This window comes from Peromyscus californicus, unplaced genomic scaffold, assembly GCF_007827085.1.
Source record: "Peromyscus californicus insignis strain IS unplaced genomic scaffold, ASM782708v3 Scaffold_8__1_contigs__length_139910024, whole genome shotgun sequence".
NCBI lineage: Eukaryota > Metazoa > Chordata > Mammalia > Rodentia > Cricetidae > Peromyscus > Peromyscus californicus.
Genome location: NW_026294606.1, coordinates 113845422 through 113864757, shown reverse-complemented (window position 1 = coordinate 113864757; position 19336 = coordinate 113845422). Strand labels below are relative to the sequence as shown.

The window sequence follows — 19336 nt, the reverse complement described above, 5'->3', positions numbered from 1 at the left end:
AAACCTCCTGGATAAACTGACAGTGAGGAATAGAGGGGAGGGAATGACAGGAAGGAACATGAGGCCTTGTGATGGCTGAGTTGGGGGAGAGACAGGGAGGGAGGGAAATGAAAGAGATATCTTGAGTGAAAGTACCGTTAAGGGGATAGGGAGAAATATGCAGGTAGGAAAAACCCCAGGAACTCACAAGATTGTCCCCAGCTAAGACTCATAGCAATGGTTGAGAGGTTGCTTGAACTAGCCTTTTCCTGTATTGAGATTGTGTCTACCCTAATTGTCACCATAGAATCTACATCCAGTGACTGATGGAAGCAGATGCAGAGACACAGAGCCATGCACTTGGCCAAGATCCTGGAGTTCAGTTGAAGAGAAAGAGGAAGGATTATAGGAGCAAGGCAGGTCAGGATCATGATGGGAAAAACCACAGTGATAGCTGACCCAAGCTAGTGGGAGGTCATGGACTCTGGACTGGCAGCTGGGGAGCCTGCATGGGACCTCACTAGGTCCTCTGAAAGTGGGTGAAAGTTAAGTGGCTTGGTGTGTTCATCAGTCCCCTGGCAATGGGACCAGGACTTAACCCGGGTACTCGAGCAGGCTCTTTAGAGCCCATTCCTTATGGTTCGATGCCTGACTCAGACTTGATGCCAGTAGGGAGGGACTAGATTCGGCCCCAAATTGGTAGGCCAATCTGTGTTGACTACCCAAGGGAGGCCTTACCTTCTGTGAGGAGGGGATGGGAGTGGGATGGGAGAAGGTGGGGGAGGGAGTGGAAGAAGAGGAGGGAGGGGGAACAGAGGTTGCAATGTAAAAGGAAAGAAAAAAATTTAAATAAAAAATATAAAGAAAGGAAAAGAAAAGTAGTTGAAGTCTTTAAATGGTGCTTAATGGGCCATAGTAGCAGGGATATAGAAGGATGCCAGAGGGTTACTTTACTGTTCAATATCAGTAAAAATCCATGCACAATAATTATAAGACAGGAAGAAGAATCCAAACTGGGACATCAGTTGCTAAGCCTCCTCCGAAGCTGCCACGGAATCCTCCACCAATTGCTTCCTTGTTCTCAAGGGCCTGAGGACCTGATCCAAGCTGCCATCCATGCTCGCTTCTGTGGCTCACTCCAGTTCATCCACTTACCAAGAGAGTGTGAAACTCCTGCTTCGACTTTTTATCCTGGTCACATCTCTCCAATTTACATCCTGCCCTTTGGGCCAAGCCGCTCCTTACAATTGTCTAGCAGACCTGGCATCAGAATTCCTGTAACACAGGAACATGGAAGACAGTGGTGCTGAGAGCAATGTAAGTTATTATGGCCCAGCTCAAGAAGTTTCAGAGAGGAAGAATATTAGTAAGTGACCTAGAGATCATTGTGATGTTTTGGCAAAGAATGTGGCTGCTTTTTGCCATTGTCCTAAACACTTGACTGAGGCTAAATTGAAGAGTTTTGGATTAATGGAATTGGCAGAGAAGATTTCAAGATAGCCTAGTATTGACTATCATGTGGTTATTAGTGATTGATTTTATACAGATCTACAATGAAAAGGAGCAAGCAGGGCAAGGAAAGTTACAAAATGTAATTTAAAGAGAAAGGAGCATTAGGAAATGTTTCTTTGCATCCACTGCTCAAGAAGAAAAAAAATTGAAGGAAAAGCTGATACTATATGGAATAAAGGGAATGGTGACTTCACAGCAAGTCCCCACCCAGCTAAGATTCCAACTTGTGAGAAGGAATTAAAGGAAAGCTTTAGCAGTGAAGGGAATCAGCAACAATAGGAAAGCTGATTCAAATGTAATCAAAGGAAGGGACTGTGTTCTAGGTCTATCAAGCAACAGAAGCTGGCAGCTTCAGCTCCATGGTTCTGGCTTTAGAGTCCAGAATACAAGAAAGGGGGCATGGAATCTCCTTCTGTGGCTAATAAGTTAAACTAGAGGCCAGGTGTGTGTGTGTGTGTGTGTGTGTGTGTGTGTGTGTGTGTGTGTGTGTGTGTGTGTGTGTGTGTCAAGGGGTCCCTGCCTGCAAGCCCAGAGAGGTCATTGCATGAAGCTATGGAGGTGAAGCTTTGATAGTGTTGAAGATGTTGGCGATGTCAGAGTCATGGGATACCTGATGAGAGAAGCTACAGACCAGGTATGGAAGCAGCCTAAGAGAGAGAAGTATGTTGCAGTCCACAAAGCTGAAAGCAATTGGAAATCTGAAGTTGGAGATATCTTTGACATTAGACATGGAACTGTGGAATTTGTGGTTTGCCCTGCTGGGCTGTGGACTTACTTTTGTTCAGGATTTCCTCACTAGGCCCCTTTTCCTCACATTTGGGGTGCCAATGTATATTCTGTGTCATTGTCTGTTGTAAGTATGTGATCTGCTGTTTTATTTTGATTTTACAGGCAGTTGCACTTTTGAGATTACCATAAGTCCCAGACCTCAGAAGTGACTTTGAAAGCTGGACTTTTAAACAGTGTTGATACTGTGATAGACTATGGGGACTCTTGGAGTTGGATTGAGTACATTTCTGCATTTTGATATGGCTACAAGCCTATGGATGTCAGGGGATAGAATATGGTGGTTTAAAATAAGAATGGACTCCATAGGCTCATATACTCGAATCCTTCTTTACCAGGGAATGTAAGTCTTTGATAAAATTAGAAGGATTCTGAGGTATGGTCTTATTGGAGTAGGTATGGACTTGTTGGAGGAAGTGTGTCACTGGGGGTATGCGTTGAAGTTTCAAAAGCCCATGGCAGGCTTAGGAACGCTCTCTCTCTCTCTCTCTCTCTCTCTCTCTCTCTCTCTCTCTCTCTCTCTCTCTCTCTCTCTGTCTCTGTCTCTGTCTCTGCCTATAGATCAAGATGTAGCTCTCAGCTACTGTTCTAATATCTGCCTACATGCTTCCATGTTCCCCAGCATAATTATAATGTACTAAAACTCTGAAATTTTAAGCAAGCCTACAATTAAATGCTTTGTTTTTATAAGAGTTGCCTTCATTATGGTGTCTTTTCACAGCAATAGAAGGGTGACTAAGACAAGACAGAGATGTGATAGAACATCTTGCTTTGGGTGGAGACATAATCTTGATCTCCATTTCTTTTTCTAGAAGCACCAGGCCTGTGATTGTGAGGACTGTATTTTCTCACCTAGAGTAGCATGGACAACATGGAAAGTGCTATTCTCTCACACATACTAGGGAGCTGAAATATGTTCCATTCTCAGACCATCATAATAGTTTAATGTGTATACCTAACTAAATTCAAGCCAATGGGAATTCTTGCCACACATTTGTCATATTTGAATTAGAAGAAATCCTTGAGTTTTGGTTACAAAAGCATCTGGACTTTAGGTTCTCATTTGCCCAGGTTGTGTACAAATGTAACACAAAGAGATCAAATGAAATTAAGTAATAAGCAAATTTAGTGACAATTAAAGTCCCAAATACGACTATATTTGAATACTGAGTTTCAGCTGTCTAGACTAAGTGAAAAACCCCTAACTTGCCTTATGTTGCAATAAAGCAAACAAAAAGTTCTAGTTTAGATCTATTGTTTATTTTTGACACCATTAAACAAACTCTGATTTATACATTATACTTTAACACAGATTAACCTTTTTTGAAATCTTTATGAATTTCTAGCCAAATATCCCTCCCTCTTTCTTCTTTCATGTATTTTATTTTGTGTTGAGTCTTCTGTAATTACACATTTCACTGTAGGTACATTTAAATCATCTGTCTATCTATCTATCTATCTATCTGTCTATCTATCTATCTATCTATCTATCATCAATCTATACATATGTTGAATGTGTTGGTGCATTCCATGTTAGTACATAATCTGTGCAGGCCAGAAGATGGCATAACATTGCATCTCCTGAAATTAGAGTTACTGTTACTTATGAGCTACCCAATATGGGTACTGAGAACTGAATTCTAGTTTTCTGGAAGAAAAGCAAATACTCTTAAACTCTGATTCATCTTCCTCATTTCAAGTTTGAGGGTGTGTGTTTTGTGTGTGGTATATGCTTGTGTCCATGCGTGTGTGTGAGAGTATGTGTGTGAGTGAGAGTGCTCAAGTGGAGGATGACGTTTGCTGTCTTATTCCACTTGTGACAGAGTCTCCATGAGCCCTACTTAGTTGAATCTGTGGGCCCTCTTCTCATTGTGTTCTTGACCCCTCTGACTCCTACAGTTCTTCCTCCCCTCTTCCTCAGGGTTCCCTGAGCTCCACCTAATGTGTGACTGTGGGTTTCTGCATCTGAATACGTCATATTTTATAAATGAACAATATAGTTCACGTCTAGATGTCTCTCAATTTAATTTCATTTTGCTCCACGCTGTATAGTTTGATAGTTTGTTTTGCTCTTTACTTCTGAAAACATAGAGTGTCAGAAAATAAGAAAACTGTGTGGCCCTGGCTGGCTATCCTAATAAATGACTTGATTTCTGAGCAATTGATAAAATTTGGTAAACTTCCATAATTTCATCATCTATATCAGTTTCAGAGGATTATTTTATATGAATTTATATGAAAATTAGTTTTAAGATGAAAATAATGCAAGAAAAAGAAAGGGTGATATTTCTGTCATTTAAACTATGTCATTAGTGGAATATATAAGTGGATCATACATTAAAACTTAATGCAGCATGTGTATCTCAGGTTTTGTCAGAACAGATGTGGTTTACCTAAAGCACAGTAGATAAGAATCACTTATACCAGACATGGTTTTACCTAAAACATATTAGATAAGAATCACTTTTCATGAATCCAAGCTAAATTTTAATCAGAAAAAAAGGCCAGTAGATTCACAGACTTTCTTCTCTAATGAAATTGCATTTGTTTCAACTTACTCAGTTCTTTTTCTGTGTCATAGGTTCAGCCTTCTAACTATTTTAACCATTAAGGAAAATATAATAAGGCCAATTATTTAATTTACATAGCAGATAATCCTTATTACACATGAGAACTGAAGCATTTCTCCCTGTTTTAAATGTCCACATTATTTATTCCAGGCCATTTTTAACCTTGAACATTGAAATATACAGTTATCATAAGTTCTGTGATGTTGGCAACAGACAGGATACTAAATAGTTTGCTAGCTCTCCATCATGAGGCAAGTTGAATCGTCTGTCTGTGGCTTAGCATTCCTCAGCCATCTATTTTCTGATTCTCCATTCTCACTTCTCACAATTCATTTACAACTTCACACTATATAGTCTAAACATATTGAACCCATTAAAGTTCACTAACTATGCCTCGATGTGTGTGAGTGTGAGCATATGCTTCATTTGCTTAGGAAATTTCCCTCACCCCTCTGGAACTGTGACACATCACTTTTTAAAGATGAGCAAGTTTTCACTAGGTGAATAAGAATGTGACTTAGGAGCTCTTGAGTCAAGTATTCCAGATTTAATTTTTGGTTTTCACAACCAAAATCATTTCAACCTATGACTGGACTTGTAAGTTTTGACTTTACAATGATATAAAGTTAATACACATTCGGTAGAAATTACACCTCAAATTTTTAATTTTTATCTTTTCTTGAACTAAGTATATTGGGATCAATGCTCTTTTAAGATCCTGAACTGTGGTAGCAAGGCCAGGCCCCCAGTCAGCCATGTTATCACAAGGAGAAACAACTGATATTCTACAGTTCACTGTGCTGCCAAGCTATCTAGGTGAGTTAATTAGGTCTATGGAATACACTTTTTCCTCCAGTATTTTCAATTTTGGGGTCTGTTGGGATTCAACCTATTGCAAGTTGAAGAGAAATATGTAAGCTAAATTCCTATGATGGGAACAAATGTGATGATCATTTCAATGAGAAATAGTGTTCTTTTCTACTTTCATATCTTCTTCAACTGAGCAAGCAGTGAGAGTTAATGCTTATTCCCAGTACTCACCCGCATAACATCATGTATAGTAGCAGACCAAGGCTAGCACACCATCAAGTGCATTAAAGCTTCATAAAGCACACTGTTCATGCTCTCCTTCCTCCAACTGTGCAAGATGGTAATTCTGAGTCTAGAGTAAAACTACATAAGAATTCTAATTTACAGCCAGATTTGGGAGAGAGCATCAAGCAAGCTCTATTATCTTCTCTCCCTCTTCCTATATGTATTCCTTCATTGTATTATACTCAAAGAATACGTTGCTGTGTGAAGTGCAACTGAATCCTGCCGCTGCTGCCGTGAATTCTGTTATTTATCCCCTCCAGTTATTTATACTGAGCATCTTTTGTGGATCAGCCACTGAGTTACCTGCAGGCTGTGCATTGTTTACTGTGTAACCTCCAGGCATCACTGAGTAACAGGCATTCAGACTGACTGGTTTTAATCCGGATGAAGCATTATTAGCTGCTGTGCAACATGCCAGGGTAATCTTTAACCTCTACCACGGCCCAGTTCAATATCTCTAGTAGATGGATAATGCTATCCCAGGTCTCTGGATTCTTTGTAAGCCTTAATATAAGATCTTATTGTCACTTGATGAGCTTATAAAACTTGCTATAAATTTTGTAGATATTAATATTATTAGCCTGAGAGCATCCTAGTTTTCTCTGTCACTTAGCACAACACAGAATCATCTGAGAAGGTAATCTTAAAGCAGGGAGTGCACAGATCAGATTGGTTTGCAGGCATGTATGTCTTGATTGCTAATTAATGTGGAAAGGCTCTGCCCACTGTGGACAGTAGCATGCTAGACCTTCTGATCCCAGCCTATATAACAAAGCTAGCTGGCTTCCTTCTTGGTTTTTATTTCAAATTTCTGCTTGTAATTCTGTCTTGACTCCCCTCAGTGATGATGGATTGTAACATGGAAGTGTCAATCAAATGAATCTTTTCCTCTTCTAAGTTGCTTTTGTGTTTTTAATCATAGCAACAGAATGAAACCAGAAAGAGGAGACAACATTAGGAGGAGACAAAAAATTGAAAGATTATAAGATATGGTGAGTTCTATAATGGATGAAAGTAGGCGAATAAGGAAAAATAGTTAAGATTCAATAAGTAACTGAGAACTTATTGAGGAAGTGACAGTTAAGTTGATATGGACAGGAGAAGAACAAAAGTGGCCTAAAAAATGGAGGAAAGTATTTCTAGAGTAGGAAAGGAAATCAGAAGGCTTGTATTTGGGTGCAGGCACATAGGACCTTGGGTGCAGAATGCAACCACTCCCCATGAAAGGAATCTGATGGGTCATTTTAGAAGGGTCATTACCCTAGACTTAAAGGTTGCTAAGGCAACTGCATCACCTGAGGTTTGATGGCAGTATTCCTAACAAAAGCTTTTGATTATCTTTACAAGTTATGTAGAACAAATCCCGAATCTGTTAACCCACAAGAGGATGTGGAGCTGTGATTCATCCAAAGCCCCTTGTTTATTGAGAAGGCTCCTTTTATGTAAGAAAAATCATTCCTCAAAAGTGCTATGATTCCATGCTCATGACATTTGAGATGTTTTTTATATTTTCAAGGTTTTATCAAAGTATTTTAAATATTCTTTTAAACTCATTTTTAGGCACATGCTTTTTGATGGATGAGGTAGACTCCAGAGTCATTTTGCAATTTATATTACTGTTTTGCATCTTCCTTACTTGAGGACTTTTATATACATTTTGTGAATGTTTCAAGTAATGTTACATAGAAACCCGGACTAATGGTAGGGGCCATTTTGTTAGTTTGTATTTCTCTGCTTTAGCAGTTTGGGTGCTAAATAACTAGTCTTTCATAGCCCAGTGTCTCAAGCTGAAATCAAATTTTCATATTGAGATAAAGAGGTCTCTTGGGCTCTCATGATAGTGTTACTATAGGTCTACATCTCTTGTCATCTGGTCAAGTCTTCTTACAACTCCTAGACATTATTTGCATCCTTCCTGTACAGCCTCCTCTATCTGCAATGCCAGTAGCAGAGAATCCTCTTCTTGAATCCCTCTTACTCTTAAATTCTTTCTAGGAAAGCCAGAGGAGTTTTAAGGGTTAACCTCAATAGGTCACACATACCCAGATAACCTCCATCTTAAGTTCCACTATGCCTTATACCATAATCTAGTCACTATCATGCATATGTCATAATATTCAAAGTGGTCACTCTCACTGGAGGGCAGTGGCAGAAATCTTTCAGGTCATCTTTGATATATATTTGTCATTTCCTCATTAAGACTTCGTGCTATAGATGGCTTTTCTGTAAATCAGAGATGTTAACACTGTTTTGCTGTTCAGATTGCTATGATGAAGATTTAAGAACACAGAAGATGTGCTGTGGTCACGGCAGACCACTGCTATTAAAAATATGGATACTATTAACACTACAGTGACTACTGGGAACCTGCTGCTACCTCCTTTGCATTCCTTGGCATTAATTATGTATAGCCTCTGGCAGTTCACACAGCATCCACATTGATGTTACCTAAGAAGCTGAGGACCTTCCAGTCACCATAAAGTCTCCTGGAAGAATTTCTCCTTCATTTCTCTCTTTGACAGTGGTTCCTGGAGTCAATATAATGAGATTTCTATATATGGCCCTTTTCAGTGATATTCACACATACATAAATACATACACATTGAACACACACTTGAGGAAGTAATTTCTTGTGTTATAATCACATAGATTGCCTTTACAACACAATCTTAATTTTAGCTTCAGGGAGCTTTCATATTCGGAGCCATAATATAAGCTTGTGAGGGATGACTACCATGCAGAGTAATTTTCTAGAATTAAGTTAGTGTAGAGTAAATTCCAGATAACTCCCATGTATTGCTTGTAGTGAAAAAATATGACACGTTATTATACTACTTATGAAAATTGTTAGAAATCCTCTTCATGGTATCCCTCAAATATTCATTGTGCTTTCTTTCATGTTTAAAAGTACAATAAAATGAACATTTTTGATGTTAATCATTAATTGAACTTGCAGAGTCTCAGAGACTTTAACATACTGTACAAGAACTCTACCATTTAGCTATGCCACTTTCCAAGCTTATCAATATTTTTATTGTTTTTCAAATAGATGTACTGTGTTTTGGGGCATTTATCTTTTGCTTCTTTATATTCAACTTATTCTAGAGGGAATTAATTCCAGGTGAATTCTGAAATCTCTTTTCTTTTGTGTCTGAGGTCTTGAAGAATGCTGTACAGTGTGTATTTTTGTGTGCGATGTTTGGAACCATCATGGTTACATTTTCTTGCCCTGAGTATTTCTGCTGATGGAGGAATGAAGGGATCAAGCCACTCACTTTGAACTGTGATGTCTGCTGTGTTTCCTCACATAATCCACCTTATCCAGAAGTGGTGACCTGACAGGGAAAAAGCAAAGAGATATACAGATGCAGCCACCAGCACCAGTATGCGACTTTCGCAAAATGAGAAGCTGAAGAAAGAGGAGGGCCTCTACCGTCTTAACACCCTGAGGAGCTCACAACGTGTAAGTGGTGACATTCAATGTCCTGCTCACCAGTGTGCATCTCCAAGGTTGAGCTCTTTTTGTCATGTTTAACAATAATACTGCACTTTTCTGTTCACTTTTTTTTCTAAATATCATCTGTCATTTCCAGTATTTGATGCACATTCCAAATAAAACTTTGCTCATATAGAGGGTAACTTTTATTCTTAATTTTAGTAATACTTTGATCACAAATTTTAGTACATAATATTGTATTTTCAGCTACACAGGAATTAGTTCTTTCACTAAACACTTACTGCACACTTGATTATGACCAAGCATAAACTTGGGCATTAGGAATACTGACTACAGAGCACGTTGTGTTAAAAACAAAAACCAAACCAAACCAAACTGAAACAACAACAACAAAAGCAGAATGAACAGACACTCTCAGATCACCACTGGCCAGGTGAAAAGGCACAGGGAGGTTACTTCATATCCTCCTGTCTCTCTGTACCATGTGGATAATGACATCACCTATCATATCAGCCTTCAAAGAATTTGTAAAAGCCTTGGAAATATTGCTACGAATATAATTTCTATGTGAAGTTCAAAAGCATTAATAAGTCATGAACCTTACCTCAATGAAGCTTAGTGTAAGACAAGCATACAGAGTAAAGTGAACAACAGCAGTGCTGTGGAATATTGTTCTGTATGCTGTGAATGTGTGTTTCTCTGATTGGTTGATAAATAAATTGCTGATTGGCCAGTAGCCAGGCAGGAAGTATAGATGGGATAAACAGACAAGGAGAATTCTGGGAAGAAGGGGGCTGAGTCAGGAGTCACCAGCCCACCATCCAGGGAGCAGCATGTGATGGCACACAGGTAAAGCCACAGAACATGTGGTGACATAGATATTAACAGAAATGGGCTGAGTTTAAGTGTAAGAGCTAGTCAGTAGAGAGCCTGAGCTAATGCCCAAGCAGTTATAAATAATATCAAGCCTTTGTGTGATTATTTTATAAGCAGGCCACGGGACTGCAGGGCCCAGGCAGGACCAGAGAAACTTCAAGTTACACAGCAGTCATGTACATCACTTCCATGAAGCTCAGTGTAGGACAAGTACACAGGATGCAGCGAACTATAGCAGTCATTTAGTTGGTGGGAAGAGTTAAATAGAATCCTACAGCCATGAGCTTGGTACTGATGACTCAATAGTAATGGAATAAGTTGAAAAAAATCTACGAAATACCTAATTGATGGAATACAAGGAGCTCAGCAGAGAGAGAGCTTTGAGATACTATGTGGGATAGCTTACAAACCAATAGCTGCACTGAGGGTGGGGGTGGGAAGCTCATTTATTCACATTACAAGATGGAAAGGAAAATATGCTACGAATATTCTGCAGTATTAATTACAAACATTGCATTTGCCAAACCTCAGGAATGAATGGAACGCAACATTAGACCAGGCACACCAGCTCTCAGAATTGGAGAATTAGAGAGGAGCAGAATTAAGATAACTTCAGCTCTTCCACTTCTGGAACACCATGGATCAGACATCTCAATCAACAATATTTAAGCACTTCTCTATTTTGGGCAGTGAGTAGAACATTTGCTCTGCAATTAGTAACATCGAGAGTTTAAGGAGTTCCCAGAAATGTCAGCCTGGGAAAAATCATGTTTTCCTCTCGTTTCCCATCCGTAAAAAACAACCAAAGTCTATCTGTTTTATATCATTGTGGGGGAAGTGAACAAACTTTCTCTTGTATTGTTTATGCAAATGATCCAATTCTTACTACATGTTATAACCCCAAAGAAACTCAAAGGAAACAGACATTTCCACTCATCCATCTTTTCAGTTGGTCTGGAGCAAGAAGGTATTTGAAACATACTGGAACATTGAGGTAGAAATTGGAAGTCAAGGCTCCAGAAAACAAAAAACAAAACCAAAACAAAATAAACAAAAAAAGAAAAGAAAACAGATACAAAAAGAAGAACAAAGTTTACACATAACAGATATCATTTAAAATATATCTCAACAGCTCGTTAAATATGGTGGAACCCGGGGCTGAGGGCAGTTCTCTTGCTTGCTTGAGAGGTGCACTTTTTATTACAAAAGGACATGTGAGAATTAAGAATAAAACAGTGCAGGAAGAAATACCCTGCAGCTAATTAAGCTCTTCATACTCTTTAGGAGAAAAGTTGATGCACGTGTTCCTCAACCCGTATATTACACTTTGAATCTGTCACGGCGAGGGTGGGAAATCACATTTGCTGTTCTAGTTTCCTCTAAGTAGCCCCGTGTTTTGTAGTTTCCATTATCTTGCCATCTTACTAATGAAGAATTATTATGGCAAAGAAATCTTCAGAGGCAGTTTAAACTGGCAAACAGCTTAAAGGGGAGGAAAGGATGCTTTCAATCTGTAATCAGGGACTCCTAAACGTTAGGACACACATCATCTTGGTCCCAATCTCCCACCAGAGCCACAATCATAATGCATTTCCTTGTGGAGTGGCAGTGTGTGTGTGTGTGTGTGTGTGTGTGTGTGTGTGTGTGTGTGTGCGAGTGTGTATAAACAAAACTCAGCAAAAGGAATCCTGTTGGATTTTCAGCAAAGCATGTATTTAAAGAGATGGAAATGAATCAAAAGTGCATCCCTAGAGACTGGCAGATTTGTGGGATTCAGAGGTAAGTTACAGAATATGGACTATATTTTGCAAGAAAAAAATGCCAAGCAATTAACAAAGGAAAAGATGTGAACACAGAATTTTCCTGTGATGAAGCAGAAAAACAAGTTCACCTGTGTGTTCCTACTACAGAGCAAGGAAGCATGTTTACTCAAAGAGGGAATCAGAAACATTCATGAATTGATGTTTCTTTCCCATCAAGATCAACACCCTTTCTATTAACTTGAGATCTTCGTGGGATTTAGGAAAACAAACGTGGCTTACTAAAGGGAAATGGTCCTTTGTTATGTTCTAGGACAGTTTTAGTGAACCCTGAATGATGGTTAGTCTAAAATCACAATTGGAAAAAATCAAGTTCTATTTAAGCACAAGTAATGTTAGTGCTAAAACACACAATGAGACAGTTACATACACACATGAAATTTCACATTTGAAAACAGTCTGAGAAGTGCTGAGACCCCGCGGCAGGTTTCTGGGCCCGCGCTACCGGGAATTGGCCAAGAACTGGGTCCCCACAGCCAGCATGTGGGGTGCCGTGGGTGCTGTGGGGCTCGTGTGGGCCACAGACTGGCAGCTGATTCTGGATTGAGAGCCTTACATCAATGGCAAGTTTAAGAAGGATGATTAGGCAACCCCTCACCACACACAGGATCTCCATGGTGCCGCATCCTGCTGCCTTCAGAAACAGCCCATTGGAGGATGCTGAGGAAGCCGGACATTGAAGAAGCCCGCCTCATCCTGGGGGAGCCTCTGCATTGATGGACACTTGGGCTGCTTTGATGGGTTTAGCATTAAACCTTGTTCTTAACACCTCTGGGGAAAAAAAGGAAAGAAAATAGCCTGAGAAATAAGTGATTTATACCAGTTTCTTCTTCTGTGGACTATTAATTTTAAAACTACGATTGATAAGATAATTGCTCTATTATTTATCTATTGCTATGGAAGAAATTACCCCCAAACTTTGCAGCATAAAACACATACTTTTTTTTCCTGTTGTTGAATTCTTTTTTTAAAATTTTTATTTAAAAAATATTTTATTCGTTTTATATACCAACCATAGATCTCCCTCTCATCCCTCCTCCTGCTTCCCCACCTTTCAGTCTGCCTCACCCCCATCCCCTCCTCCAAAAGGGTAAGTCCTCTCATGGGGGGACAGCAAAGCCTGGTACATTCAGTTGAGGTAGGACCAAGCCCCTTTCTCCTGTACCAAGGGTGAGCAAGGCATCCCACCATAGGAAATGGGCTTAAGAAAGTCAGCTCATTGACCAGGGATAGACCCTGATCTCACTGCAAGGGGCCCCTCAAACAGACCCAGCTACACAACTGTCTTCTGTATGCAGAGGGTCTGGTCCGGTCCCATGCAGGTTTCACTTATGTTGTTCTAAAGTTCATGAGTTTCTATGAGCTTGGTTCAGTTGTCTCTGAAGATTTCCCCATCATGATCTTAACTCCCCTTTCTCATATAGTCCCTCTTCCCTCTATTTGACTGGGCTCCCGGGAGTCAGCCTGGTGCTTGGTTGTGGATCTCTGTATCTGCTTCCATCAGTTACTGGATAAAAGTTCCATGATGAAAGTTAGGGTATTCACTAATCTGATTACCAGAATAAACCAGTTTAGGCACCCTCACCACTATTGCTTGTAGTCTAATCTGGGGTCATCCTTGTGGGTTCCTGGGAATTTCCTTAGCACCAGGTTTCTTCCTTATCCCATCATATGTACCCCTATCAAGATACCTCTTTCATTGAACTCCTACTATGTCCCTCACCCAGTTCAACCATCCCATTCCCTCATATTCTCATCCCCCATTCCCTCTCCTCTATTGCCCCCATCCCCACTTTACTCCTGGAGATCTCCTCTGTTTCCCCTTCCCAAGATGATCCACATACCCCTCTTAGGGTCCTTCTTGTTTCCTAGCTTCTCTGGAGCTTTGGGTTGTAGTCTGGTGTATCCTTTGTTTACATCTAATATCAACTTATGAGTGAGTACATACCATGTATGTCTTTCTGAGTCTGGGTTACCTCACTCAGGATGATATTTTCCAGTTCCATCCATTTGGCTGCAAATTTCATGATGTTATTGTTTTTTACAGCTGAATAATACTCCATTGTGTATATACCACATTTTCTTTATCCACTCTTCAGTTGAGGGGCATCTAGGTTGTTTCCAGTTTCTGATTATTACAAATAATGCTGCTATGAACATAGTTGAGCAAGTGTCCTTGTGGTATGATTGAGTATCCCTTGGGTATATGCCCAAGAGTGGTATCCTTGGGTGTTAAGGTAGATTAATTTTCACTTTTCTGAGAAACTTCCATACTTATTTCCAAAGTGGCTGTACAGGTTTGCATTCCCACCAACAGTGTAGGAGTGTTTGCCTTGTCCTACATCCTCTCTAACATAAGCTGTCTTCAGTATTTTTGATCTTTGCCATTCTGTCAGTTGTAAGATGGTATCTCATAGTTGTTTTGATTTGCATTTCCCTGATGACTAAGGATGTTAAGCAATTCCTTAAATATCTTTCAGCCATTTGAGGTTCTTCTGTTGAGAATTCTCTGTTTAGCTCTGTAGCCATTTTTTTAAATTGGACTGTTAGGTATTTTGATGTCTAGTTTCTTGAGTTCTTTATATATTTTGGAGATCTGTCAGATGTGCGGTTGGTAAAGATATTTTCCCACTCTGTAGGCTGTTATTTTGTCTTATTTACTGTGTCTTTTGCCTTACAGAAGCTTCTCAGTTTCAAGATGTCCCGTTTATTAATTGTGGCTCTCAGTGTCTGTGCTACTGGTGTTATATTTAGGAAGTGGTCTCCTGTGTCAATTCTTTCTAGCCGACTTCTTAGTTTTTCCCCTATCAGGTTCAGGACAGCTGGATTTATATTGAGATCTTTGATCAACTTGGATTTGAGTTTTGTGCATTGCAATAGATATGGATCTATTTGCAGTCTTCTATATGTTGACATCCAGTTATGCCAGCACCATTTGTTGAAGATGCTTTCTTTTTTCCATTGTACAGTTTTGGCTTCTTTGTCAAAAACCAGGTGTTCATAGGTGTGTGGATTTATGTCTGGATCTTCAGTTCGATTCCTTTGGTGCACATATCTGTTTTTATGCCATTACCAAGCTTTTTTTTTAATTATTATAACTCTATAATAGAGCTTGAAGTCAGGGATGGTGATGCCTCCAGAAGTTGCTTTATTGTAAAGGATTGTTTTAGTTATCCTCTTTTTTTCCTTTTATCTTTCCATGTGAAGTTGAGTATTGTTCTTTTGAGGTCTGTGAAAAATTGTGTTGGGATTTTGATGGGGATTTCACTGAATCTGTAGATTGCTTTTGGTAAGACTGCCCTTTTTTACTATGTTGGTTCTACCTATCCATGAGTGTGGGAGATCCTTCCATTTTCTGATATCTTCTTCAATTTATTTCTTCACGGACTTTAAGTTCTTGTCATACACGTCTTTCAATTGTTTGGTTAGAGTTAGTCCAAGGTGTTTTATATTTTATTTGTGGCTATTGTAAAGGGTGAAGTTTCTCTGATTTCTTTCTTGGCCCATTTATCATTTATGTATAGGAGGGCTACTGATTTTTTTGAGTATATCTTGTATCCTGCTACATTACTGAAAATAAAACACATACTTAATATTAGCCAGTGAATGTAAGGCTATGCTTCAGGAATGGCTTAGCTGTGTGCTCCAGCAGACAGGCTCCTGGGATACTGAAGTGATGACACCAACAAAGGTAGTGAAAACTCCTGAGTGCGGAGCAGTCCCCCTTATCCAGATTGAAATTAGTTACTTGAAATCATAGGGTTATTGCCAAATGAAATCATGTATTTGATTGTACCCTCTTCCAACCAAATAATTCCTCCTCTCAATTTTCTAGCCTTTCTCTAAAACTACCATTCTTACTCTCACAGCATATCCTTATCCTTGTTTTCCTTTCTGTATAGTTTTATTTATAAAAATCATTTATATGCTACATAGATCACTTGCTTATTTAATAACATACAATAAGTATGTCCATATTAGTCATACTTTTATGATTATCTCTCTTTGATTTCCTAAAGCACACTTGTATCAATACAGTACTTACACTTTTTACTTAATATTTTTATTAGCACCCATGACCATTAGTTCATTTGTATGACTGATATATGTATTTGTATGTCTGTTATGTCACTATAATGGTTTACTGGTACATTTCTTTCCTCTTTGGTGGGTGGTGCTAAGATTGCTTCTGATATTTTGCATGAACAATGATGTTGTGATCTATAAAAAGAAGAGTCAGCAGCACAGAATTAATAAAAATAAAAATCTCTGTTCTAAAGAAGACACTTTCAGGTAAATGAAAAAATAAGTCATAAAGGGGGATTTCAGATGATTGTCACTTTGGAAATATATTGTCAGTTTATTACAAATTAATTACACTTACACTATATAGCTCAGAAATATGACTCCTTAGCATTTGCCTAGAGGAGCTACAGCATATGCTCACAAAACAGACACAAAACCACAAATAGAAATTTCATCTTAGTCTACTCACAGTTCCCCAGACTTGGAAGCAATGGAATTTTCTTTCAATACGTGAATAAAAAAAACTAATATGCCAGACAATAAAATGTTAGTTGATGCTAAACAGATATCAGCTATCATTTCATGCCAAGGCATGGAGGAAAACTAGATGCACATTACTAAGAAGGTATTGTTCTGAAGAGGCAACTACTTCATGACGGCAAGTATGTGCCACCCTGGCAAAGGCAACAAAGGAAGACCATTTTATCTGGTTATGTCAGTCTAGCCATAGACTAGAGTAAGAGGAATAAATACAGTGTAGAAGATATTCAGGCCTCTTTACAATACAGACTAGTGAATACATGTTGTTACACATTTGCCTAAACCCATAGAAGGAACCTCTCTACAGTTAAGAATAATTAATAGCACAAGCCTCAACTGATAATGGATTGGTGTGGTTCACTTGCAGCTCAGAGCACTTTAGTGCAAGATAATGAAGAAGTGTTCACGTGAGACAGAATTTTTATGAAAACTGTGTTGTTTTAGGCTTAAGTTTATTATTACTCTAACTTGCACTAAAACTAAAGACAAATTTAGTTCAAATATTTCACTTATGTTTTTTAAAATGTATTTTTGTTTATGTTCATATTTATATTTGTTTATGTATGTATTCATGCATGAGGGTGCCTCAGGAGGCCAGAGGAGGGCATTGAATCCCCTGGAACTAGTTATAGGCAGTTGTGAGTCACCTGATATTGGGATCCAAACCCTAGTCCTTTGCAGGGGCAGTAAGTGCTCTTAACCATGGAGCCATTTCTTCAGCCCCTAAATATTGTTATTAAAATATGTCATGCTGAAGTCTAGGAGCTCAGCCCAGTGTTTGGTTGTGGATCACTGCACTTGCTTTCATCAGTTACTGGATGTAAGTTCTATAATGACAATTAGAGTAGTCACTAATCTGAATATACGGGAAGGTAAGGTCAGGCACTCTCTCCATTATTGCTAGGAGTCTTAGTTGGTGTCATCCTTGTGGGTTCCTGGGGATTTTCCTAGCCCCAGGTTTCTCCCTAACCCCCTAATGGTTCCCTTTACCAAGATGTCTTTCATTGCTCTCCCTCTCTGTCCCTCCCTCCACTCAGCTATCTCAGTCCCTCCTGTTTCCCTCCACATCCCCTCCCTTCTCCCCTCCCTCCCAGTTTATTTAGGATATCTTAACTATTTTCCCTTCTTGGGGCCCTCCATATATGTCACTCTTTGTGTCCTCCTTTTTACCTAGCTTCTCTAGGGTTGTGGACTGTAGCCTGGTTATCCTTTGCATCTAATATCTATTTAAGAGTGAGTACATACCATGTTTAGACTTCAGCTGAAGAGAGGGAGGAGGGATCACAGGAACAAGTGAGGTCAAGATCATGATGGGGAAAATCACAGAGATATCTGATCCAAGCTGGTGGGAGCTCATGGACTCTGGCCTCTCAGCTGGGGAACATGCATAGGACCTCACTAAGCCCTGTGAATATGGGTGACAGTTATGTGACTAGATCTGTTCAGGGAGCCCCTAACAATGGGACCAGGACTTGTCACGGGTGCGGGAAATGGTTTTTGGAACACATTCCCTAGGATGGGATACCTTGATCAGCCGTTAGCGGGGAGGGGCTTGGTCCTGCTTCAACTTAGTATGCCAGATTTTGTTGACTCCCCAAGGCAGGCCTTACCCTCTCCGAGGAGTGGATGGGGGGTAGGATTGGGGGAGGGGAAGGGGCAAGAGAAGGGGAAAGAGTGGTAACTGGGATTGGTATGTAAAAACAAACCCTTTTTTTAAAATAAATAAATTTAAAAAATGTGTCATTCTGTCTTAACAGGTAATTTTGGGAAATTTACCTGTTACTATTTTCTCAGACTTTGACGATTTTATCACTTTAATTGATGTCACTTTTTGCAAACTCTTATAACTTGTATTTTTTTTTAATATTACCTGATTTATCTCTCTTATATAGGACTGGAATTTGAAACATATTTTTATATTCATGGGTCACAACCTTTTTGTAAAACCAATCATGTAGGTGTTACATAGTATCTTAAAAATTCTGGGTATTTTTGATATTACTTATCTTTCTTTTCAGTCTCAAGTATTTTATTAAATGATAAGTATTTTTGTTAAGACATTTGATCAGCCTTACTTTGTATAGTAGTTATAAAAATTGGCTGGATTTTTATGCCTTTAAATCCACATACTTTGTGAAAAAATGGAGTGAATATAGATTTTCCTTTATATAACACGGCATTCTAGGGTGTGTATGTCTGAAAGGCATTATAATGTGCAAATATTACACATTTACCATTGACTAATGTTTATAGGTATAAAATTACTGATTCAAAGTTGTTTATTTTTTAATTGTTTTATTAAGAAATGTTTTATTCATTTTAGATACCAAGCACAGATCTCCCTCTCATCCTTCCTCCTGCTCTCCCCAGCCTTCCCCCCATCCTACCCCCATCCCCTCCTCCATAAAGGTAAGGCCTCCCATGAGGAGTCAGCAAAGCCTGGTATATTCAGTTGAGGAAGGTCCAAGCCCCTCTCCCACTGCATCAAGGCTGTGCAAGGTGTCCCACCATAGGTAATAGGCTCCAAAAAGCTAGCTCATGTACCATGGATAGATCCTGATCCCACTGCCAGGGGCTCCTTAAACAGACCAAGCTACATAACTATCTTGCTTATGCAGAGGTTCTAGTCTAGTCCCATGTTGACTCCACAGCTGTTGGTCTAAAGTTCATGAGTT

At 39.2% G+C, this 19336-nt stretch overlaps 1 pseudogene; it reads left to right on the top strand.

Annotated features, from left to right (window-relative positions):
• Positions 1-11998: 11998 nt before the first annotated feature.
• On the top strand, positions 11999-12681 carry LOC128104584 (cytochrome b-c1 complex subunit 10-like; annotated as a pseudogene).
• Positions 12682-19336: the final 6655 nt, after the last annotated feature.